Below are 25,158 nucleotides of genomic sequence, written 5' to 3' on the forward strand. Positions count from 1 at the left end.
CCATCTGAGCAGCTATGACATTTCCTGAATATAAAAAGAAGGAGCAGGCAACCTTAAAAACAAAACAAGCAGTGAGAGCATTGGTAAAGGCAGGTTACTAGAAGAGAAAACAAAACGACCGATGGACAATCAGAAGTTCACAGGGTTCACACTAAACACCAAACCAGACCCTCAGACACTGTCAATAGTGTATCAAGAAGAGAGGTATGGAGAATGCAGGGTGAGCTCCAAATAAGGAGTCATTTCGTTTGGAAGCACTGGTGTTTACAAATAGAAAGACCAGTGGAAGACCTGCAGGAACATGGGCAAGAGGAGGATCCCCAGAGAGAAACCAAGGCTGTCTGGGGTTAGCAAGAAGACACTAAGTAGGCATGCAGAAACAGGGGGAGCCGGTACAAGGCAGCTGACTGTCAAGCCTCAGCTGCCTTTATCTTCCTCTCAGTCTGATGAGCTAATCCCAGGAGAGCGTCCAAATACAACAGAAAACATCTGGCTGGATATTCAGAGTGTGGGAGCAAACGCTTTTCTAGCAGCTGTTGTTCTCTGCAGGTAAGGGGCAAGGATCCCAGAGAGAGCTGCAGACTCACACAGGAGTGAGCAGCTCCTGCCGGATGCTCTCACCTGCCTTCTCAAGCAGTCCCAGTTCCATGGGAGCCCACTTCCAAGAACAAGCACCATAGCCAAAGACAGACTTTAAAGAAACCTGTTTTTATTGACATTTAATGCGTGTGTGCACCCTTGAAGGAGATTTATACTGGCACGTCTGCTGGAGCTGGATAGTCAACAGGAGTGACATTTGCTCTGTGTCATCATTGAACACAGTAACAGTACTTCCCTGGCAAGGGTTTAACAACTGGCTCTTTAGAGAAAAAGCCTTGATTATTACAAACCCCACTACAGTCAGCTCAATGGAATGCCATCGCGACACACGGTGCTCTAAAGGTCCCGTGAACAACTATAAACACATCCCCGTCATGTTGATATCTGTCTTTCCAAGGCAGGCCCTGTCTGTTACCTGCTCCGAACATTCAAAAACAATCATAGACGCCTAAAAACCATTTATCCCAGATTCTCTTGAAAATTTGCCAACTTCTTGTCAGCACATTTGGAACTGCCTTTGCTCAGTGCCTTCTACCTGGCAGTGGGATGCAATCAATTGAACAGGTACCTAGGTGAGACCGTGCATAAATGTCTAAGAGAATAATCTATAAAAAAAATTTCAATTCAGAAACCCATTTAAATGGTACAAGCCAGGCAGGGGGAGGAATCCCCCTCTGCTCCTAAAAAGCTGGAGACAAATCTGGACTCCATTCCTCAGTTTTCCCAGAGCTAGGAAGGAAGGAACTAGTTCATAAATTCCATCAGGAGCTTGGGGATTTTTGATGTAATGAGTTTTACAGTTTCAGAGGAGAATGCTTTGCTAATAATTATGTAACAGTAATTAAATCTGAAAAAGGCTGCACTCTAACTATGTTGATTTATTGCAGCCCCTACAAAGCACTCCTCAAGCGTGCGTTGGAGTGTGTGTTGCCTCCCTCCAGTTTTCTTTAAATTCGCACAGAGCCCTGGGTCACAGATGGTCTGGGATGCTATATTTTCCCCCATTAAATTCCTAATAATCTTTTTTCTGAGGCTGAGTCATGGAAGCCTGGGGAGTTCTCATTTTAATTAGAAGGTTTAAGGAGCTAACTCTGTTTGAAATTTTCTCCTAGGAGGGATGGGTGCAGGTGAGCCCATTCAGAGGCATGGCACAGTACTGGGCCAGGACCACATTTCCATATTAGATTGCGGCTTGTTTGGCTCGAATCCTGCTTCTGAGGTTGATGATGCGTTGTCTGGATTTGAGGAATCAACTTTGGAAAACAGGACTTATTGGGGGACTAGTCCTTGGAGGGAGACATAATTTTTACCTAGTTCCCATCCCTATTTTGCATATAGAGCAATCATTCAGAAATGTGAATTATTATTTATTGTCCCAAAAGAAGTTTAAGTCACATTGATCTGAGCTTTTGAGAAACCATAAAACTGATTTCAATACCATTTGTCCTGTGATTTTCTTTCTTCGACTCCATCGTACTTAATTTTTAATTCTTCCAAGTTTTAAAGCAGCGCAGTGTAATTCAGAATGGTCTCCTGGGTTTGGTTTCAGCAGCGGAAAGGTGAGGAGTATCTGTGAGCAAACAGGATAAAGAATATTGCCTGTCCAAGAGCAACATTCCAGATGAGAGATAAAAATCATCTCAGAGTTTCCCGATAGGCTTGAGCAGTTGTAGAAGCCACGGTGCATTAGTGAACTGTGAGGTCCTGGGCTTGCTTCCCTAAGTATCATGTACAAAGAAAAAAAGTAAGTTTCTAGCTCTCCCCATCACAGAGCTGGGTCCTCTGGCCTTGTAAAATAATGAGTATTTCATGCTTTGAATGTAATGCAATCCAGACAAGTCAGAATGAGCCTGCCACCACCTCAGTCACCCCCTGTAGCTTTAACACAGCTTCGGCTCAGAGTCAGCAGCAGCCACACTTCATCACACTAGGGCAAGGAAACGGCTTAAAAACTGGGGTCTGTAAATGTAGAATAGTGGAGTCTTAGCTCGTTAGCAAAAAGAATTCCCCTTCACAGCCAAGTGGAGCCCTGCCTTCCGCCCATTCTATTGAGTTTTCTGGCCTCTTCAGGCTCCACTAATTGAGACACTGCAAATTGAAGCAGACACCCCTCCTCAGGTAAAACTGATCCTCTGTCTTTATTGTCGTAGTTTCCTATGTCTTCATAGTAATTATGTTGCTATGAAACAGGGCGGGTTCATGTCTTTAAAGCCATGATTCAAAATACTTTATAAACATAAGTGCTTATAGTTTATATTTTCCGTCTGTGAAGTATGACATTTTAAATACATGTTTTCCAGTGCTGGATGAGTAGTCTGCATTGTGTAGAACACAAACTACGTTGACAAAGGAAGTCAAGAGTTCTCATGCTCACTTCTGGGTTACATCAGAAGGTCTGAAAAAGTAAAGGCATGAGCAGCTTAAGACTATCTTGCTGGAAAAAAAAAGTATTTTAAAGGCATTTAAGGATTTTCAATCTGTAAGAATAAATTTTCTCTCAGATACCTCTAGCCCAAGCTGATGTTTCTAGAATATGCTGGCTATAGCCATATGTTTAGCAATTCCATTTGTGAAATGTGTGGACAAGCGGCTGAGGGCTGCCAGACTGCCTCTCTCGAGCAGGCCTGCCTCTGTGATGATGGGTGCAGACGATCTGTTAGAACAAGGGAACCAACTCCCACCCCTCCCCACTCTCTGGCATGGGAAACCCAACCGAGTTATCAGCTAGAGACCAGAGTTTACAAAGTGGGGATCTTTACACACTCCATTCACAAAAACAGCTGGCCAGAAAAGTTAGATACATACACAACAGTCAAATGAAAATGTTTACAGATACACAGAGCCAGGAATAGTTTCAAATTATATAGGTACATATAGATTTTTAATTAAAGATGAAGAGAAACCTAATTTAAGTTGAGGGACCATTTGACCAAGGGAGTTAAGGGCAGTAAACCTGTGACCAAGTTCCTGAAGAGTTAAACCAGCAAAGATTCCGACTTCTGATTAATGGCCAGGGACATCCCAAGCTGCTCTGCCGCCTCAGCAGTGCATGGCTGGTACAGCGGGGTAATATCTAATAACTAATCTTTGACACAAGAATTAAGTCATTTTGCAAGAAAGCAGATCATTAGAAGCCAAATTGAATTATAAGTAATACTATCTCTGTGGAGGATTGTAAATTAATTGGTTTTTAACAATAACATTTCTGTATTTTATTAAAGCAGCGTAAGAATTGGGTGAAGAAACGACTGTAGCAGATAAACAGGCCAGGTGCTGGTGATGTAAATGAAATCGATGACAGATGGCGAGGAGCACGCTCGCTCACTGTGTGTGTATAATGGATAGAGATAATCAAATTCCTTTGTGAATTGGCGACTTTCTTTACATCAAGAACTTTAGCACGGGTTCACTTCTGCTTCTTCCCACCTCCTGGCCCTCCAAATGCATGTGCACACACACACACACCCCTCTCTTCATGGGCACATAATCCTAATTATAGCTCATGCTACTATCAGAAAGATGGGCTATACATCTATTTACATAACACTGCACACAAATATCATCCCACCAAATCAACCTGTATACACTAAACAACAGATTTCTCTGGGAAGAACACCTCACAGAGGAAACAAACAACCTGTTTAGGTTAAAGACATTGAGATCATTTGCTAAGAGAAGTGAGGCTTAGCCTGAGAGGCCAGGTTTCATGGAGGAGGAGTCTGCAGCTTCATTTTGTGAATTTTCTAACAGCGTCCTTAAAGAGTGATGGGTGTCCTGGTTCCTTTTCCTTTCACATCCACACACCCAGCATCAAGGCTCAGTTCTCATGAGGAACCTGATCCAAATCCACAGTGAGGCATAGGTTGCAAGGGAGCTGGTTTTTCTCTCCCCTGCTCTTGCAGCAAAGGCTCTACTTTATCATTCTGCTTTCAGACAAGGAGAAAATGCCACTTGAAAACACAAGCCCAGTTTCCACATGGAGCATCAACAAAAACGATTACTGGGGACCTAACACGTGTCCATGTAACTACTGAGAGTTGGAATCTGTTTAAACCTATACTTCCAGTCCTGAACATTACCTCAGATTTCCTAGCAGCTTCCTGACAATCCAATGGACCTTCCCACGTGGGTGTGCACATGGCCTTCCAACATTGCTCTGTGCAATATGGCACTCCCAGCTCTTCTGCCCAGCGCTCACATGAAAAGGGTTCCTTCTCCGGCCTCCCTCTTACCAAGACTGCCAGTTCTCAAGTCATCCTTGGCTCTTGGCTCTTTCTTACTTCATATTTAACCAAAATGTATAACCTGTAAACCTCTCCCAAACCAGTACCCTTTCTGGGTCCCACACTGGCATGGTGCTAGCCCACCTTACTGGACTGTGTGGTTCCTCACATCCTGTTTCCCGTGTCTGCGATTCTCCCACTTCCCATCTCCTTTCACACTGTCTCCAGGGCTTTCTTAATTCAGTTCATACCTGAGCATATTCAATTTTCCTTGGGTCCTTTAGGCACTAAAGGCTCCTATGGTTTGCACAGTGCTGAGCTTGCCCAAGGTTAGTCCTCCATAATCCATGCAGACACCATTAGCATCAATTCAGCTCCAGGACTTCTAAGCACACTCTCCTTTTAGTTTCAATGTCTCCAACCCTTCACCATCTTGCTAATGGTAGAAAGGATGCAGCTCTCTTTTAGGTGAAGATCTCACTGACCATGCTGGACCTCTTAGCATTGTTGCAAGCCTATTCTGGGGCCCCACGGTTTCACTAGCCAGTGTGTTCTCAGGTTGCTTCACATGTGATAAGGGATGGGGTTCATTTCATAAGAAGACTGCATGTAGGACATATGTGTGTCCATTCTCATTAGCAAACACCACTGGTGCATGAGAGCCCTGCTGCTGTGAGAGTCTGCTCTCTGTGACTAGCCTTTTGATTGGGGCCTTCTCTTAGGGGCCCCCTCTTATCGTAACTTAGCCCTGGGACCGTCACCTTTGTGTCAGCCCATTCATTCTTCTTTCATGGACCTTTTTAGTTGATCTATCTCTATGGTGCTAAGCCACGAAGTCAGTATCTGGCTCATATATGTTCACTGATGTACTGTTTATGTGCAAATATATTTCTTTGTGCTTTTTCTAAAACACCATGAATCTATCATATTACTTTAAAATACAACATACTTGCCTTTGCATCTATACAGATATACATACACACATATAGATAGATAGAGATAAATATATGCCTACCAGAACACCTCCATGTTCCAGGCTCCAAATTTGACTCTGAGAAGCTAAATGGTATTTGCTTGGCAGGCCTCTGTACTGAAAAGGGCTGGAGTCTGGTCTGTTACTGCTAATTTTGTGTCAGTTTCTCCAGAGGGAATAGTGTGCTTTTGGACTGTTTCTGATTTCCTATTAGATGGCATTTAAGGAAGTATATTATATCCTGAACCTAAAAGGATCAGCTCTTTAATAAACTAAATTGACCTTTCTGGTTTTTACCCCATGGGCATTGGGGTCTTCCTCTTTGCTCTGAAGCCCCCCTGTCTTACCAGACAACAAACTGATTTTGTGTCTGTTTTGTTTGGCTTTTTCACATGACAACCACATATACAGCTGAGTGTAATGACCAAAAGTCACACTCTTGGGCCACTGGGGATGGCCAGATGAGACCATAGATACAATTTGTTGAATTAGTGAGGTAGCTCCTGTTCTGCCTGGTGTGTGCTCTTGGCAGAGCATGAGGTCACCAGAGTTCCAGGCCGTGGCAGCCCACCTACTCACAGGCCAGTCCTGAGGCCAGACCAAATGCCTTTCATTCTCATATCCCTAATTGGGAACTATGCAGTTTTCAGTGAACGGCATTTTGTTGCCAAAACTATAAGCTACAAGTAATTGGCTTTCAGGAAACTTTATGGATTTTGAACTGATCAGGTGCATCCTTCTAAAAACTGACAGTCTTCTACCCCACAGGTGGCTTAAACCCTAACAATGTCTTTAGCAAGGTCAAGACTCAAGCATATTCTAAGTGAAGGCTGAGTTAATAAATACTGCCTGTCTTGGCTGGGTATGAGCCACTAATACACTGGGAAACACAGGCGTGTTTCCACTCTTCTCCACCTAAATCACCTTTCTGGTTACAAGACAAAGCCCAGGCTCTGTCTTAGCACCTTGAATTGTTCTTGAAGATTAAGTTTACTTAGAGCCCTTTGCTTTTCCACCCTCTCCAGCAATTCTGGCCTTCCTTTTGCCCAGGAGATGTTCTATGATGGAGTTCCAAAGCCTCGCCTTGCTAGGGCATGTGTAAGCAGCTGCTGCTCCCCCCTGTTCAATACTGGCTGCAGCTGCCACAGTGCCCCAGAAGGACATTCGAATAGAGTGTGTTCCCGTAATTGCCTCGGCCCCCTGATTGAATTTATGCTCTATTTTAAAGTAACATTTTGTTGCATTTGCATTACTGAAATTACCAGGTTACAGTAGACTATAATCTCAAATCAATGTCCCCCCAAAGAAAACAGGCGTGAACTTTATCACCAACAGCAAATTCAATTTTCACGTTACCTACTGACAAAGGAGTTTGTGCCAGCAGCACTTGCAGATTCCTGGAAAGTTCGCCAAACAGAAAGAAACCACAAATCTTCCCTTGCCTCTTACTTTTGTTTTCTATTTAACCACTGCTCTGTACCTGTAGGTGAAAACTAATCTTTACATATTTTGTTATCCTGGACAAAAATCACACAAGATTAGTACATAAAGTATATTCCTGACTGGGTGTCTCATATGATGTTGGTAGAAATGAAGAATGGTCCCAGACATGCTACCTGTCAGTTCCTCAAATAGTTAAACAAAACTGCCATTCAACACGTCAATTCCACTCATAGGCATAGCTGCTCCCAAAGAATTGAAAAGAGACCCAGGAAGATACCTAGAGAGAGGTTTACAACAGGACTAGTCTGAATAGCTGGAGTTGAAATGAGACAAATATCTCTCAACAGATAACTAATGTGGTGGGCACAAAAATGGAATATTACTCAGCCTTGCTGCACACTGTGCATGCATTTTTAAAAACATGATCATGAAAGTGAGATGCACTGGATACAAAGGGCAAACACTGTATGATCCCACTACATAAGAATTTGAAGTTTTGTGGGGACAAGAAAAATAGAGGTCTTCAGGCTTAGGCAAGAATGATGGGCTGTTATTGTTGCTTATGTGTTCAGAGCTTCTGTCTAAGATGATTAAAAGTTCTGGAAATACAAAGTGGTGATAGATGGCCATTTAATGTGAATCTGCAGCTCAAGATACTGTTAATCCCAGGCCTGACATCAGTTACCTGGTGTCTCTTATCTGAGTCTCTTATTACAATAAAAAGCCATTCCCAAACACTGTAGACTGAAGGGTGTGGCGTACACTGTACAATGCAGTCTATCAGATTTAAGATAATAAAGAATTTGCCTACAAGTTTCTGAATACTTTGTTATGATGAAGTGTTTTGCTCTACATGAGAGAAGGCTGAGAAATACTTAAACTGTATCTCTTACATGAAAGCAAAAGAAAGAAAGAAAAAACCATTTTGATTTTTTCCTTTTAAAAATTTTAGTGGGTATATATGTGTATGTCCTGGCAGACATGCACATATCTATAGTGTACATAGAGAGGTTGAGTTTCAGAGTCTCCTGGCAGTACCTCCATCTTGATGTAGGAGAGGTAGGATTTCAGACTGTTGCCCAGTTGTCCTCTATGTGAGTTCTAGTGAGCCGTCTTCAGGCTCCCATCAGATTTCCATCAGTGGCACACACTTTGACTCATTTGACTGCAGCAAAGAATGAACTCAGAATGATTTCATTCCTGGTGTTTGGGAGCAGGCTTGTAACTCTTGGGGAAGGGTTGGAATTACCACAGGCTCGTAGTGATAGTTCCCTGCCTGAAACACTGCCCGCTCTGTAGGGCAGGCCCTTTGTAGTTGCCTTAGGTTGAATTTTTTTTTTTTTTTTTTTTTTTTACAGTTATAGTGACTGTCCAAATTTGGTTACTTGAGAACTTTAACTTCCACCTGTAAAACCATAGTATAGTTCACAAACTGCTTCCAACAGACTCCTCAGAGGGCTGGTTAAACACAGACCCTGTTGAGTCTTTCCTCGATGTTGATGAATAGGTCTGGGATTCGGTTACAGAAACAGTAATTCTAACCAGCTTCCAGGCAGCCATTGGCAATATTGCCCCAGAGACTACAACCTCCACCTTAGATGGATGGCCAAGGAATGAGGAGGACAGACTGAGGCTGAAGACGGGAAAAGACCCTCTAACCAAATATGAACATGTGTGTGACAGAGGGACAAGGTGGCATCCTTAATAGAGATGAACTGGTTCTCCTCCTCTCCTGTGTCAAACCTACAGCAAGGTAAACAGTCTCTGTGATCTGTTCTGTTGAGTGTTTGCTACTCTGTCTCTGTAGCATCTTTCTGACACAGCATATGATTGTGATCAGGAGTGCCAGAAACCCTTGACTCCTGTCACCAGGTGAAGAGCCAGAATGTAGTCATCAGCTCCCACCCATTTGTGGCTTTCTGGTTGTGCTGTTGGTTATCCACTAAGTGACCATTGTCATATCACATCTCCACTGATTTTTTTCCACACTTCAAAGATTTATACAAGTGCCTCTGTACTGCCTATTGCTTTCAGTTTTGTGTCCAGACAGGATTTCCAACTCTGTGTGTTTCTTGGGAATTTTTATATTGTTTTGTCTTTTTTTTTTTTTAGGGGTTTTGTTTGTTTGTTTGGTTGGTTGGTTTGGTTTTGGGGTTTTTTTCCTAATTTCTAAAAAACATCAGTATGAGAATTAGAAAAGTAAGAAATATTATAATTCATGCACATAATTAGTTCTTTGGAAAAAAAAAAAAGCTTACCAACAAAACTAGGCCTGATGCCAGCTTGAAGCAAACTCCTGACATGGGGTAGACGGCCAGTGAAGGAAGAGCTAGGAAACAGAGCAGAGGACCTGGACCAACTGAAGGGAACTGGACAGCAGTCTCCCAGAGAAAAGTCTCGGCATCAGCCTCCATTAGGTATTGCCCAGTGGTGCCTGTGTGCTCTGGGCAGTGGAGACTCCAGTGAGTTGTTCCCCAAGATAAAGTGCATCCTGGGGCTTTCTGCACAGCTCCAGACTGACTTGTTAGAGCAGTGAGAGAATGAAGAAAAGACAAAACACAGAGAGACAAGACAGAAAAGCTGAGGTTGGGTGGGCTGGACTCTTGGAAGGAGAAGCCACAGTATCCTGGAGGCTCTGTGTATTATACACAATTGAATGGGGAAGCAGAGTTATTGCATACAGCTAGATGGGAGGAAGGTTTATCTAATCACAGTAGGCACACACAGGCTCTGCAGGGGAGCAGTCTTCGCTGTAAACATCTGGAGGAAGAAAGTTACGGTGGACATTTTCTGCACTCTGTCAACATCTGCACATGAGGAAGACATTGCCATCCTTCTGAGCTTCACCCCAGGGAGGAATGGTTTGCCAATCCCATGGGTCTGAGACATTGGACTCCTTGATATGGCTGTACCCATAGCAAGCAATACGCATTTGCTCAGCACACACTCACTTCCTACGCCAAGGAGCTCACACGTAGCTCATATATAGTCCTCTGACTCCTCACACAATTCTAATGCAAAATAAATCCTCAGTGGGCAGCGGTTACATGTGATTGCATGAGAACCTGTTAAGGTACTAGGAGAACTGGATTTTAAATTTTGCTTTTCATTGTTTGACTATTGCTTTCCATAGGCTGTAGTTTTTGCAAGCACTACTCAAACCTAATATATCTTATTCTTTATACGTTCACTTTAGCTACCCAAATAATGGAGTGCGAAGATTGCTAGAACTATTTTTAAAATAATCATAGCTTTGAAATGTCTGTGAACTCCTGGGAATGTTGATTTATTATCACCCTGGAATCTCAAAGAAGAACATGCCTATCAGAACTTGAAAATACAGAAAAACTTATTTTGCTGCCACTCACTGTATGTTATAATTCTTACATGTACCGTTAATGTTTAAAAATCACACTTTCTTTTCACTACAGTATAATATTCTAGTAATTGTCATGCTATAATTGATATGATTAGATATAATAGCCCTCTGGCTTTTTTTTTATAACTTTTGTTTAAAATTGACTGCCTTGATTTAAGTCACTTTAATTTAAGTCTTATATTTTTCTGCATGTTAAAAAAACTTTTTCCTAATCAGAGATAAAAAAAATATTTTAACTTAAGATATTTTCTTCTTAGGTTTTATTGTTCAGTGATGGTCTTTGTTCAAAGTAGAATTTATCTTCATTTGTCTCCATATGAAAAATTAATCTCATTACACTGAGTAATCTGCTTGTAAAAACTTCCAAATGGTCCTCTTTCATGTATCAAATGTCCATGTACAGGGTCTTCCCTGTCTCTGGATCCTATCTTAGCTCATTATTCTCACCAACTGATCAACTTGTCCATTTCTGCATAGATCTTTATCTTTTTATTTATGTGTGTATTTACTATATTTAATTTATATACATTAGCCAGGTCTTGAAGTCACCACACTCTTATAACGCACCCTCAGCAAAAGGATCCAGACGAGCTGGTCTGCACCAATACAGCTGATCTGAATCCTGACCCTACAGAAACTGAGGTGGAGCAAACAGTTATTATTGCATGTTCTGTTAGGGGAGAGGAGAAACTTGTAATACAACAATAGATGATTGCTACAAACAGTATAAAATAAAAGAGGCAAAGAAAATTTTGGAAACATTTTGAAACATCACAATGTCAATTATTACTTTTGCTGGGAAATTGGTTAATCCCCTCCTTATTTCAGGAGTGAACCTGTTTTGTAGGAAAAGAACCTTCATCTGGTGATGAGAGATGGTCAGTAATTAGATTATTTATTTATTTATGTATTTATTTATTTATTTGTGAGAGATGGTGATAAAAATTAGGACCTGCTGACCTGTGATTAGATCTGTTAACTAGCCATTTTAGCCATTAAATCAATAGGCCTCTCTAAGACACAACTTGAGTAGTGATGGTTGAGATGATGGAGTGGAAGCAACATGATTAAAAGCTCACCGCTGCTGCGAGTTGGAGGAGAGTCTATCACACATACACTACTTGATGAGATGATACCAGGCAGTTTTCAAGTTGCTTCATTCCTCAGACCATCTGGACCACTCACTCAGAAACTCCAAATGGACAGCACAGCTTCTAAAATTCAGTTAGCTGACTCCCAGAAACTCATTTATGCAGTAGGCGGAGCTGCAATTAAACATTCACATCTGGTAGGGCCTGTGGAAGGTGGGGGTGTTGACACAGATGTAGGGGACTCCATCTTCCACCTCCCTTTAAAAGATACATGAAGAAGCAGCAGGACAGCCCAGCCAGTTCAGGTCCTTACCATGACTGTCTGACGACCTGAGTCTGGTGCTCAACTCTCCTGGTGGAAGAAGAACACTCTGACAAGTTGCCTCCTAACCAGTCCCACCAGTGTGCCTGACAAACTATGGCACACTCATGCCTGCATTCACGAAAACACCACACATAAACATAATAAAAACAAAATAGAGCTGGAGTGATGGCTCAGAGATTAACAGTGCTGGCTGCTCCTCCAGAGGACCCAAAGTTCATCTCCAAGCTCTCAAGTCTCCATAACTCTAGTTCCAGGGGACCTGATGCCCTCTTTTGGTCTCTGTGGGCACTGTTCACACTGGTGCACAGACACAAAAGCAGGCAACGCATTCATGCACATAAATCAATAGGTCTTTATTAGAAGGAGGATTGGAAAGATGGCTCAACAGTTAAGAGCATTAGCTGATCGTCCAGAGGTCATGGGTCTGATTCCCAGCACACATGTAGTGGCTCACAAACATCCACAGCTTCAATTTTGAGACCTGACACCCTGTTCTGCCTTCTATGGGAACCAAGAATATATGTGGCACACATGCAGGTAAAACATTCATATACAGCAAGTTAAAGTAAATGTTTTAATTAATTAAATACCCATGAGGACATCTGTGCAGCAGTGGCTAATTTATTGAGTACCTTTTGTGTGCCAGGGACTGCACTGTATTTAACGGAACAAGGGAATGGACGTGGCATGGTCCTGTTCACACTAAGTTCACCTTGTGGTAGAAACTGCACAGTCAATTATAGGCATTTAAAATGGCAGGAACTTAGAGGACAGGAAGAACAGATCACTCCTGAGCCTGAGACCTGACGGACAGAGAAGCAAGGGCTACTGGTGGAGACTGCTGCATTCTAACCACCTTGAGATGAAGAACAGAGACAGCCTGGGAAAGTGGGCAGGAACCTGCAAACCACAGGTTAGTGTTCACCTGAGGGACAGTGCTGAGCCCCTGCTGGGCTGTAAGCAGCATGACTGACCAGATTCATGGGATGATCAGTCAGTATCTGCAGCTACTGAGCCAGAAAGGGGGTGGGGGAGCAGCCATAGGAGCCACCCGACCTGTACTGCCTGGGTCTCGGTGTCACACACCTCCTGTCTGCTCGTTTTCTGCCCTGCTTCTTGTTCTTTGTTTTTACATCCTGTGAGTTTACAGAACCCATCTACCAGTGAGCTGCTTCGCTTCTCTGAAGCACCCAATTTCCCAGCCCCATTTCAGTTTACAGCCTCACAATGGAGCTTTTCATCTCAAAACCGCGTTTTCTTCACGTCTGTTTTGCATCGTTTCATGGTTGTGAGATATCTTTTATCTTTTCTAAACAATTTTATTGTTTTCTCTCTTTATTTACAAAAGTCAAAATATGTTCACATTTGATAGAAAGAGATCCATATAAGCAAAAGAAGGAAACAAAAATCTAGTTTTACTGCAGGCTTCAAAGAATGTCAAAATTCAACACCTCTTGTTTTGTATTTTATTCTTTTTTGAGAATTTCATAAAGGAGAATTTCATATACTGTATTACTGTAATTTCCCCCTTCCCTCAAACTCCTTGCACATGCCCCATTCATTCTTAAATTCATGGCCTCTTCTTTCTTAGCTATTGTAACATACACACGCACACGCACACGCACACACAGGAAGAGATACACAGATAAAACTTTGTGAGTCTGTTTAGTAGTGAATGTATACACCTTGAACTTTGACCAGTTGGGATTGAATCACGTGTCACGGGCCTCATCCCTGAAGCAGTCTGATTCTTCCTCTCTTCATAGTCATTAATGCCTCACTGTGTAAATCTAGGTGTGGCCTTGGTGTGAACCTCCCCAACCACACTAGCATGTCTTTTGCTGTGGTCATTGCTCACTCAGGTCTTGCTTATGTGACAATATTGTTGAGATGCCCTAGTACAGCTGCTTATGTGCGAAGCACACTGTCCTCTCTGAGGACGCTCCTTCATTGCTACCTGTGCCTGATACTGTGGCACAAAAATTCCAAAAATGTGATGATTGCCCTTTCTTTTAAAAACTTTATTTCGATTGCATTCCGTTAAATGGTTGATTTATTAATTCATTTATTTCTTACAGGGAGATGACCACGAGCTGATGAACAAGTGGCGCTTAGACAGCAGCCGGGGGATTCAGTTCTATCCACCATGCAGCTTGTGACAATAGAATTTGGGTCACTGGGCTTCGCAGCAAACTCCTTTACCCAGCCCTAAGAGTTTATTTCAAATAATTTTTCTTATAAAATACTTTAATTGTACATAAATAGTGTAATCTAGCTGAAAGCAAGTGTCCATCACTTAAGCGTGAAACTCCAGACATTTTGTTATACTTGCTTCAGATTTAAAATAAGATGTTCTTCTAAAATTCCTCCAGAAAACTTTCAAATTAGCACTATTTGTAGATCTTTATGCCATAAAGGGTGATGTCTGCATGGACACTCATTATACATGACACATAATTCAGTGTACATAATACCATGTTCATGGCAACCACCAAGAATGAGCACTTCCTCCCTGTTGCACGTTTGTCATCTCTTTGTCTTAGGAAGCTTCAATTTCTTTCTTCTTTCTCATTTGGTGTATAGCTGAAACACCAGTCACTCCACTGTGTGTGTGTGTGTTTGTGTGTGTGTGTGGGGGGGGTGCACAACATCAGGCTCACTCTCCCTGTGTGCCTTACCCAGGAACTTCTTACTCAGCCCCAGCCATTAGCCATTCCTCTTCTCTTTTATGTATTCCAGTGACAACCCAGATCAGTGTAAGAACATGTAGTGTTTGCCTTTTCATGACTATTTCACCTTGCTTCTCACAATAGTCTCCAGTTCTATCCTTAATACCACAAATGACAGAATTTCACTCTTTTTGGAGATAAAACGCCATTGTCAACATGTGCATTATTTTCTTTGCCCATTCGCCTACCAGTGAGCACCTCAGCTGATCCCATGACTTGACCTTTTGTTTTTCACTAAATGTAATAATGTTCATGAGAGAGACAATTTATGCTCCTGGCTTCAAGGACCACTTCAACTAAATCACGAAGGTCATAAACCTGAACCCCTAGCTCAGTTCTCATTTCACGTTCATACTAACATACCTGTCTTGCTCTCTTGTGGCGGTGGCCCACAAATGCTAAAGTATGTTAGAATTATCTGAGAGCTCCCTAAGTCCTGCCCTCAGGATTCTTGACTCAACACCTGAGATAGAACCCAAAGATATGCTTGCCTAACTGAACCCCGAGTGATGCTGATGGTTTTCTGGAAACTAGACTTTAAGGACCAGAAGATTTAGACACTTCACATTTATGGCATCCACAGTAGTAACCACCCTAGTCACCTCCTAGGTCTTTTAACCTTTATTCCTTCCTGCCAATAGCATATGCCTACTACTTAATTATTTTGTTTTATGCAATGGACAGGCCTCAAGCTTCAATGACAGAGCATTGTCACTACCCTCAGAAGCCACCTCATAACCCATTGCAGTAGACACTCATTTATCAAACTGATGAGAATCCATAGACCATTTTTATATAGAGCTGTGCTTGCTTACATGAACTGACTTCCTCACCAACATTGCTCTTATCTTGCAGTTCTAATTACACTCTCAAGTGGCCCAAGCTCCTCGAGAGGCACACCTGCTCTCTTCACTCCAGCTTTGAGCCCAACAGTTTCAACTCCTGCTTAGGTTTTTAATCCATCCCTATAAATACAGCCTCAGAAGGGGGACTTAAACCACCTCTTGTGGGAATCATAAGCATATCCTCCAGACTGTGTTCTCTGATATCTTTCTCTTGGTATGTCCATGCTAATATTAGTTTACTCACTTAAAATGAAATTTTGACCCTCCTCTTGACTTTAAAAAAGAAATATCAAGAACCAATTTTCAAATGTTATCTGTATTATTTACTTGTGCATAGCAAAGACAAAAACAACTTAGAAGAAAAAAAAAAGATTTGTTTGTTGGTAAGTTTCATATGCCCAGGCAGAGCATCAAGGTAACAGAGCATGAGGCATGAACTTCCTTCACACGACTATGGACAAGAATCAAAGGGAAGCAGTCATAGCAAAGGACCAGGACAAAATATAGACCCACAGAAATGCCCCTAGTGGGCTACTTCTTCTAGACAGGTCTACAGCTCTTCTACAGGTCTATCAACTGCACCAAGTGTGCAGTCTCATGGAGTCCATCAATACTTAAATATCTATTAGATCCAATTCATTGGACACAATCCATTGGTCTTGGTAAGTGTTCTCACAGCCACTTGGATGCAGTGTTAATTCACTAGGCATTTTCTTCCTCGCTTTCTTCCTCTCTTTCTTCTTTTGAAGGCATGAGGTTTTCTCCCTCTTTTTGTTAGTTCTTTGAGAATCTCATTCAATGGATTTTGATCATACTGTGTCTTCCTCCATCTATCCAGATACACCTCTCCCCTCTCACCTACCCAATTTTGTGTTCTCTTTTCTTTCTCCTAGGCACATTAAGTACAGTTTGTGCTGCCCATATACTCTTGACCATGTGGCCTCTCTTAATCCAACCAAACTGACAAATCAAAGCAGCTACTGTCTTTTTCCCTGCTTCACAATTTCTAATGTAGATGGACACAGTCACCATGGTAGAAATCAGAGCCAGTTACAAGTGAAAAGCTGTCTGTCTCTCTTCCTCTGTTCAGGAGGACTGACTTGTTTCCCTTAGTTCCAGTTAAAAAGAAAATGCTGGAAGAGAAGAGAGATGAGCCCAGCCTGAGCCAGGTGATCAATCAACCCTGAATGGCTGGGAGCCATCAGCCCACAAACTTCAGGCATGGGAGATGAATGCAGGGGTGGGGTGAGGGCAGCATCAGTAACTATACTTGGGTGTTTGGAGATCTTGGGGTCCCCGTTTAAGTAGATAAATTCTGCTATCAAAAGTAGAAAGATAGGAGGGAATAAACTGGAGTCAATCAAAGATGCACTGGACAGGAAAACAGATGCCACGTTTTAGTCGTATCATGTAAAAATCCCCAAATTTCTGCAGAGATGACAAGGAGATCAGAAGAATGTTGGGCTAAGTCAAAATAAATGGGGAGATATGTAATCTTCCAAGTCTGTGACTGACAGCTGGTTATGTAAGATATGAAAAGTAGGACATTTTAGGACATTCAAAGACCAGACTGAAAATGTATTGTTTACATCTATTTTCTGAAAAAAAATTAAAACCACTAGGGAAATTTTTTATTGAAGTATTCAAGTGACAACAATTATAAACAATCAAAGGTGATGAATATAGAACTAATGAGAAAAAAAAAAAGAGACCTGGACAATGAAACCAGCAAAACATGACTAAGGTGAACAATTATTGTAAGTGTTGTAAAGCTTAATGATGTCAACTGTGGTGGCTTTTCTTAGTTGTCAACTAGGCTACATCTGGAATTAACTAAAACTCAAGCAGCTGCATCCAGCTGTGAGAGAATCTTTCTTTACTGAATCATTTCAAGTGGGAAGACACATTTTTAATCCAGATATTTTTGAAGTGGGAAGATCTACCATTACTCCAGGCCACACCTTCGTGTGGCAGCATATATAAAGGGCATGGAAGAGAGACGCTTGCTCTTTCTGCCTGCTTGCTCTCACTCCTGCTGACAAGGTCATTTCTCCACTGGCATTAATGCATGAAACTTTTTCAAGATTCTTGCATACACTGAAGATGAGCTGAGACATCCAGCTTCATGGACTGGGCAACTACTGGATTCTAGATCTTTCCATCAGAAGACTACTGTTGCTCTTACAGGCTGTGGTCCAGCTCCCACCCATGAACCCCAGGGGTTAAGTTCAAACACAATAACACTAAAACTATAAATCCAGATTCTAAAAGCCACTGGAAAGAGTATAAGTAGATATCAAATAAAAGTAAATGCATACATTATAAAAATTATTGTTTTCATCAATGTGGATGGTGGATGTGTACGTGGAGACCAGAAGAGGAGGTTTAACGTCTTCCTCTGTTGCCTTATGCCTTATTCTCTAGATACAAATATCTCTCTTCTCTCTCTCCCTCTCTCTCCCTCCCTCCCTCCCCATCCGTCTCCCACTCTCTCTGAAGCTTACAATTTCAGGCATGCTGATTGGCTGCTGAGTTGCTTGCATCCCAGTCTCTTACCCCAGTTCTGGAGCTATAAGGCACACAGCTTTGCCCAGATGTTTGTAAGTGGGTTTTGCAGATTTAACCCAGGCCCTCATGTTTGCATAGCAAGTGTTCTTATCCCACAAGCAGTCCTTCTATGTTCATCATTTTTAACTTTTCAAGAATATTTTAATAGTATTTTGAAAAAGCATTATTAAATTCTGATTATTCAGATGCACGGTTAAATTACAGTAAGTTTGCTATAAAACAAATTTAGCCAGCTAGCCCTACTCTCATAGTTCACTGTTGAATTTTAAAGCTAATGAAAGAAACCAGGAAACTGAGGCAGAGTGAGCAAAACAGAATTATATTCCTGTTTATCTCAAATTTTGATATATAGTTTACTCTAGGGTTTTTGCATTAATTTTAATTAATTTTAACTTGGCCAATCTCTTGAAAAATTATTTTAGAATGTAATAAAACATTAACAACACACAGGCTTTCATTGGTATATAAGTTGGGGGAGCTCTGATGTGCAAAACACACATTTGGAAACCAACAAAAGAGAAGCAGAGGGATCATAAGTTCAGACAAAACAAAAAGTCAAAAAAAGAAATGTTTCCTGTGGCAAAATACATTTTAGTACTTTTATACTTACCAGTAGTTTTAAATCCTTATTCTATATCAAATAAATAAATAAATAGATATTGTCAAGACATCCATAAAAGAACAATAGCCAATAGACAAGGAAACTTAAGAGCATTCGTTAAAATGAAAGCAGCTCTCTTGGCCTCTGAAGGTCCTGGACAATTTTCCCAAAATAAATAATTGTTGAGTTTCTGACCATGCCAAATGATCCCCAGGTGGAATGACGCCTTCTACAGGGCCCTGCATGACCTTCCTTACCTGGCTGAGGTAGCTAGTGCCTTTTAAGGCAGCATGTGGGGGAGGCTCCTCTTGGATCCCACACTGGCATGAAGCACTCTGTTTGTGTCCTAGCAAGCTGTGTTTTTTCCCCACAAGCATTTTCTAGGCTTTGGAAATGTTCAGCCTATAGCTTGCCCTACCAACTGCAAGCTCTGTGAAGACAGTGACTGTGCTGAACAGGTTTTGAACTAGCGATAGTGAAGCACAGGCCACCTGGTAAGTTATTCACTGCTGAGCGATGCCAACGAGGCTGTCAGCACAGCTTTTCATGGCTTCTTCTCTATTTCTACTTCTGGGCCTTACAAGTATCATTATAGCATGTTGTATCATCATGTATAGCAACTTCAGCATCTATTGAGAGCTGACAGGCCAAATGATTTCCGTTAGTTCTTTTTAAAGCTTCTCCTGACAACTGTCACATTGAGAGCCAGCTTATCCAGCCAAGGACAACCAAACAGAAAGGACAGTGGGCATTGTGAATGTGATGGCATTGTGACTGTCCCCATCTGGGAATGAACCCTGTCATCTGCCTTTATTGTTTTCTATCCTGCTAGCCAGGTTGCCTTCTATCCTGTTGTGGGAGTATCCCCAGGGGCATATATGTCGCAGTCAGTTGGCTGACATAATTTGGAGGTTTTTCTTATCCTCAAGACAGAGAAATAGACTCAAGGTATCCAGAAACAATCTCTTCCCACACAACATGCAAACAAGCCACAGAAGAGATAGGGTGGGGAAGCAATGTCTCAGAAGTGCCCGCCCTCACCTGCACACTTTGTCCAACAAGTTCCCTCCTTTTCTCCTATCCTTGTAACCCCCTGCATCTCACCTCACATGACTGTTCCCATCATTCACATACAAAAACACTACTAGCAATGGAGTCCAAGTGTTGCCTCTAATAGGATACATGTAGCCATCAGAGGAAGCTGACATGCTCTACCTTTACCACCTGAAGTCTTGTTTCCAGAGAGCTTCAGTGGTTCTGAGGTCTAAAGGCAGGCATGCTGTCTTAATAATGGAGATTCTGTAACTCAATTAGCCCGGGAGAAAAGCAATAAAAGAGAGGCAGCTGTCTGGCAAGCCTGAGCATCCTGCCTTAGGATGCCTCCAGTAATGAAAGTGGGAAAGGGAGGGAGCAGAGTTTGACGGTTTCCTGCTTCTCCTCTGTCTATCACCCATTTTATTTTCATAAAAACAATCTAAGTAGTTAAAAGCATCAGACTCCATCACCCTACCCCAACCTTGACTCCTTTAGAAAAATTTCATGCCACAGTAGAATCTCACTTAACCCAAGGGTTGGTTTCCAAAATCAGCATTCAGAGTCACAATTGCATATAGGTAAAATTATCCTGGAAAATCCAAACTACCTTGAAGAATAACATACAAATGTAATACCTTGACAAGAAACTGGACAACAACTTATTCCTGTAGCAGTTAAAATACTTCCTGCACTAAATACCTAATGAAAGAATTAGTTTGGTAAGAACTCTACCATATATATATGTATACATACATATATATATACATATACATACATATATATATAGAGAGAGAGAGAGGGAGGGAGAGAGAGAGGTAGCATTGAATTAAATTTTACATGGCAACTGAGCATATGATGTGGTTCCACAATATTTCTTTTTATGAATATTTTCTTTTTCTTATTAGATCCATTCCCAATAGTTTATGGTTTCTGAGCCATCATGAAGGAGCTGTTATTTGTTTCTCATTTCAATTTTTAGTAGTTATTGTTAGCAGATGGCAAATCTATTGATTCGGAAGAGTATTGTGGTACTTCAACAATTTAATAAATTCTGCTAGCTTTAATAATAACATTGAAACAGACACTTGTATTTTATAGGTATGCGACGGCAATCGGCAGCAGCCAGACAGAGGTCCTTTCATGTTACACCATCTAGACTGCCAGGTTTGTTTTTCTTGTTGTATGTCACCTGCTTGAAACTTCTCAATGTTTCAAATAAGGGTAACAATGGGCATCTCATTGTTCTTGATCTAACAGGAAATGCCTTAACCAGCTTCTGACTGTCAGAACTATCACTCTTAGTTCTGAATAAACTTCTTCACAATTCTCCAGTACACCCCTTCCATGCCCCCTAATCATACCAATCTAGTACTCATCTGAAATCGTGGGCAGATGCTGCATATTGATAAATCACATGGAGACGCTAGACAGTGTGTTCCAAGAGCATATTGATGAGGTGAGGCTTGTTATCATTCTCTTATTATCCCAGAGAACATACTCAAGTTATCTTTAATAATAAGAGATTGTTAGAGAAACCCAAGACTCTAATGTGGCATGCCCTCCCCAGTTATGCCATGTTCTTGCCAGACTGAGACAGGAAGCTAATATCTAAAAGATCTGGAAATATAATTTGAGTGTCTTGGGATTCAAACTTATCTTAATTTCTTTCAAGTCGCTAGTCATGTATCTTCCTAAAACAAGATCTGAAGGAATAATTAAACCATTCAGTACTTGGGAGAGTTGCTCTGCAATCCAACAGAGCTGATTAACCTCTTAATACCAAGGTCACAGGCTTACATGGTGTCTTTTGTAGGTGATGCTTATGTCTCTGAGCCAATTAGTTCTAAGTACATCCAATAAGTTTTGCTGGGAAAAGTTAACACAGAATAGTAACCATTTTTTAAAGCAATTAGTTTTTGGGTTGTTTCGTTTTAATATTGAACATAACTTTGTTACTATACTGATCTTGAAAATAGGATTAGTGCAGTTAGCCTCAAGATGAGCACACAGTCGACAGTAGGTTCAAGCAACTGGAATTCGACTCATGAGAAGCAAAAGACTCACTTGAACATGATCTAGGGCATTTTGCTGCTGGAAAACAAAGCAGCGAGGTCATAAGATATATAGCAGGAGGTAAATTTACCCTATTTGGTGTAAGAACAGTTTGTTTTCTCGTGACCACATGTGGGACTGTTTCAACCACCATTAGGAATCGCAGAAGGGTTTTTGTGTACTGATACATTTTCTAATTTATAATAGTAAATCTAAAACACAAATTTAATTCAAAATTGATCACAGTCTTCTGGGACTCCCTCCTTTATGGCCAGGGAGAAAATAATATTTTTCAAATTGCCATACAAGTTGGATTTATCCTATCCCGAAATGGCCACAGCCCTCAAACTGCAGAAGAGCACAGGGCAGGCTCTAGGGATAAAACTGGGTCCACCTTCTCATCATCGGTCATACTACGACATGATTTCTCCAAGCTCTTTTCCAAGCAGGCTCGTAGTAAACAAATCATCAAGAGAAACTGTAATTTTCTGTAATAAAAGAAGCCTTTCCTGGGCTTGGACTAAGACCCCATACCTGAGAGGTGCTATTCTGACTATGCTCTATGCAGGGAGTAGGTGCAAGGGGAAAAAAGCTAAAATAAACATGGGAGACACTGGTCCCCATCTGCAGCTGAAACTTAAGAATCCAAAGATGTAGTCAATGTGACCAGTGTTGGGGAGGATGCAGGAGGCATGGACAGGTAGGGAGGATGCAGGAGGCATGGACAGGCAGGGAGGAAGCAGGAGGCATGGACAGGCAGGGAGGATGCAGGAGGCATGCACAGACAGGGAGGATGGATGCAGGAGGAATGCACAAGCAGGGAGGATGCAGGAGGCATGGACAAGCAGCTGTTCTTGGGGTAGGAGTCTGTCTGTTGACCTGCATTTAACTTGGCCCTAAACAGTCATGATTCAATGGCTTGTTCATGGGCTCTTTATCTCCAAGGAACTGCATAGGATTGATGAGCTTCACATTCCAGTCCAGTTCATAGACAGTAGGAATACTGTTGCCAGATTCAGATCCATAATGGCCACTTCTGGGAGACCCTCTACAGCCTGTGAGTCATGATCCCGTTGGCAAACCTCTATCTCCAAAATATTTACATTGTAATTCATAACTAGCAAAATTACAGTTATGAAGTAATAACAAAAATAATTTTAAGGTTGTGGATCAACATAACACGAGAAAACTGCATGAGGGTCACAGCATTAGGAAGGTTAAGAACCACTGTTCGAGATGTTTGACAATGCCTGTAAGGCTGTTGCCATGAGCTGCAATCAGGGTTTATTTCCCTCTCCTTGATCTGGGAGTCAATTTCTTCACTCCAGAAGGACAGTGCTCTGAGAGTAATGTTCCTCAGACTCTCAAAGGACAGTATCAGATTCTCAGTGAGGCCTGAATATCTGTGATCCTGACTGATGTTGTTGAAGACACAATGGTCAGACTGCATCAAAGTGGGGAAAAGCTATGAGTGCCTTCAGATCTTTATCCGTGTCTCATCATGTTCAGCAGCAAGTTTTGTCTTATTAAAGCCAGTCAGACCCCATAGTGCTGGTCACTGTGGTGCCAAGTCTTCACCAATGACAACTACACCTGCTCAATAGCACCCAGTACTGTCCAGAAGGTCTGGTGCTGAATTTACAGCTGGTATCTCTCAATGCCTACACACAGTGCTTTGCCTCCTCATGGTATGCAGAATCAGGTCATCATGGTAGCTGCTGCCAAAGCAGGTCACCAGGTTCCAGTCCCTCTCACTGAGCTGGATCAGCACCAGCTTCTTTCTACATGACCATGGCAGCAATCTGAGGATACAACAGTGACAGTTTGAACAATTTATTTTTTAAAGTGCATGATAAATTTGGGACTTCATGTGCTATGTAGATATTTAAGTTAAGATGTTAATAACCTAGATTTTTAAAAGATAATACTGCCTTATTTTCAGCAATTCATTGAGAATGTGAAAATACTTATGGTTCTCATACTGATGAAAAAAAAAGTCTTTATAATAAGCCTTATTAAAGCTTAAAACATGAAAATAACAGACATTTACCACAAAGATTGGATTCTCATATGTGAAAAAATGACTTTCTGAATATTTAATTTATAAAATGAACAATTCTAACTTAATTAAAACATACAATGATTGTTCTTTCTTTGTTGAATTTAAATATATGCATGCATATTTAACTAATACTCACTTTAAGGCCAATATCCCAGTTGTAGTTGGTCCATGTTTTATTTTTTTCCTAACACCCATGTGCTTAGATTGTATACCGTATTTGCTGTGTTATTTTTGAGAACAATGTCAATGGAACCCATTATTTACATTTAGCCTCTGTACCAAAATTAATAATGTAGAAGTCACAATATAAGTGTGACTTATATGTTCTTCTTATAATTAATCACAGTATAAGTATTCTTCAAATTTTTATAATTGAATTCTGTTTAAAGATTTCTCTGCCTCTTTCTTACTCTCTTAGCCACTCTGGGTGGTTTACACTCTCTTGATAGCAATCCAAAGAAAATCTAGTCCCCAGCATGGTCAATAACAACCAGGCAGATGCTACTGACTCTTCAAACCAATCCTTTACAAGTTGTATGCTAGGAAAACCAGAGCCATTGGCCCATCTTAATCATTAATGGCTACCACAAGGCTTAAGGATGCAATCTCATGCCAACCATGAAAAACACTTTCCACAGCACAATAACTGAAAGAAAAGGAACACTGCCAAATTGCCAAATCAAGGAGCGCCTGGCTTACCCCGCCCAGGAAAACCATCCTCATGATCTTTCCTTTCTCCATTGCAAATCACCAAGGCACCAGGCTTTTCTCAAACTTTTCCTAAGGTGGAGAAATTAAGGTGCATTTCTCTGTCACTCATGACTAAGTATTGCCTGTATTGACATGGCGGTTCTGAGTCAGGGTTCTGAAGCAGTGAGGTTAGCTACACCTACAGTGCTAAGCAACAGGGGAATCTGCTCACTGCTCTGAGCTGGAAGCATAATTTCAAGGACATATGTATTCAGTAGTCTTCCCATCCAAGGTATTCCTTCCCAAATCTCCATTAAAATTATCATTTACTGTCTTCTATTTCTGTCAATTAACATATCTACATCTTCTACCAATTTATTTATGACCCAGCAATAGTCACTTTATTGAATTAGGTTTTGGTGGCATTCTCTGTATACACACAGACATTCTCTGTATACACACGGCTTCCATCTTGGTAATATTACTAGAGAGAGTAATATTATTAGAGAGAATAATGAGGCTTGCTTGTCCTTTCTTTTCTA

At 41.3% G+C, this 25,158-nt stretch overlaps 1 pseudogene; it reads right to left on the reverse strand.

The window, feature by feature from the left end:
* Nucleotides 1-22,749: 22,749 nt before the first annotated feature.
* Nucleotides 22,750-24,667, reverse strand: LOC117720969 (phosphoglycerate mutase 1-like; annotated as a pseudogene).
* Nucleotides 24,668-25,158: the final 491 nt, after the last annotated feature.

This window comes from Arvicanthis niloticus, chromosome 15, assembly GCF_011762505.2.
Source record: "Arvicanthis niloticus isolate mArvNil1 chromosome 15, mArvNil1.pat.X, whole genome shotgun sequence".
Taxonomy (NCBI): domain Eukaryota; kingdom Metazoa; phylum Chordata; class Mammalia; order Rodentia; family Muridae; genus Arvicanthis; species Arvicanthis niloticus.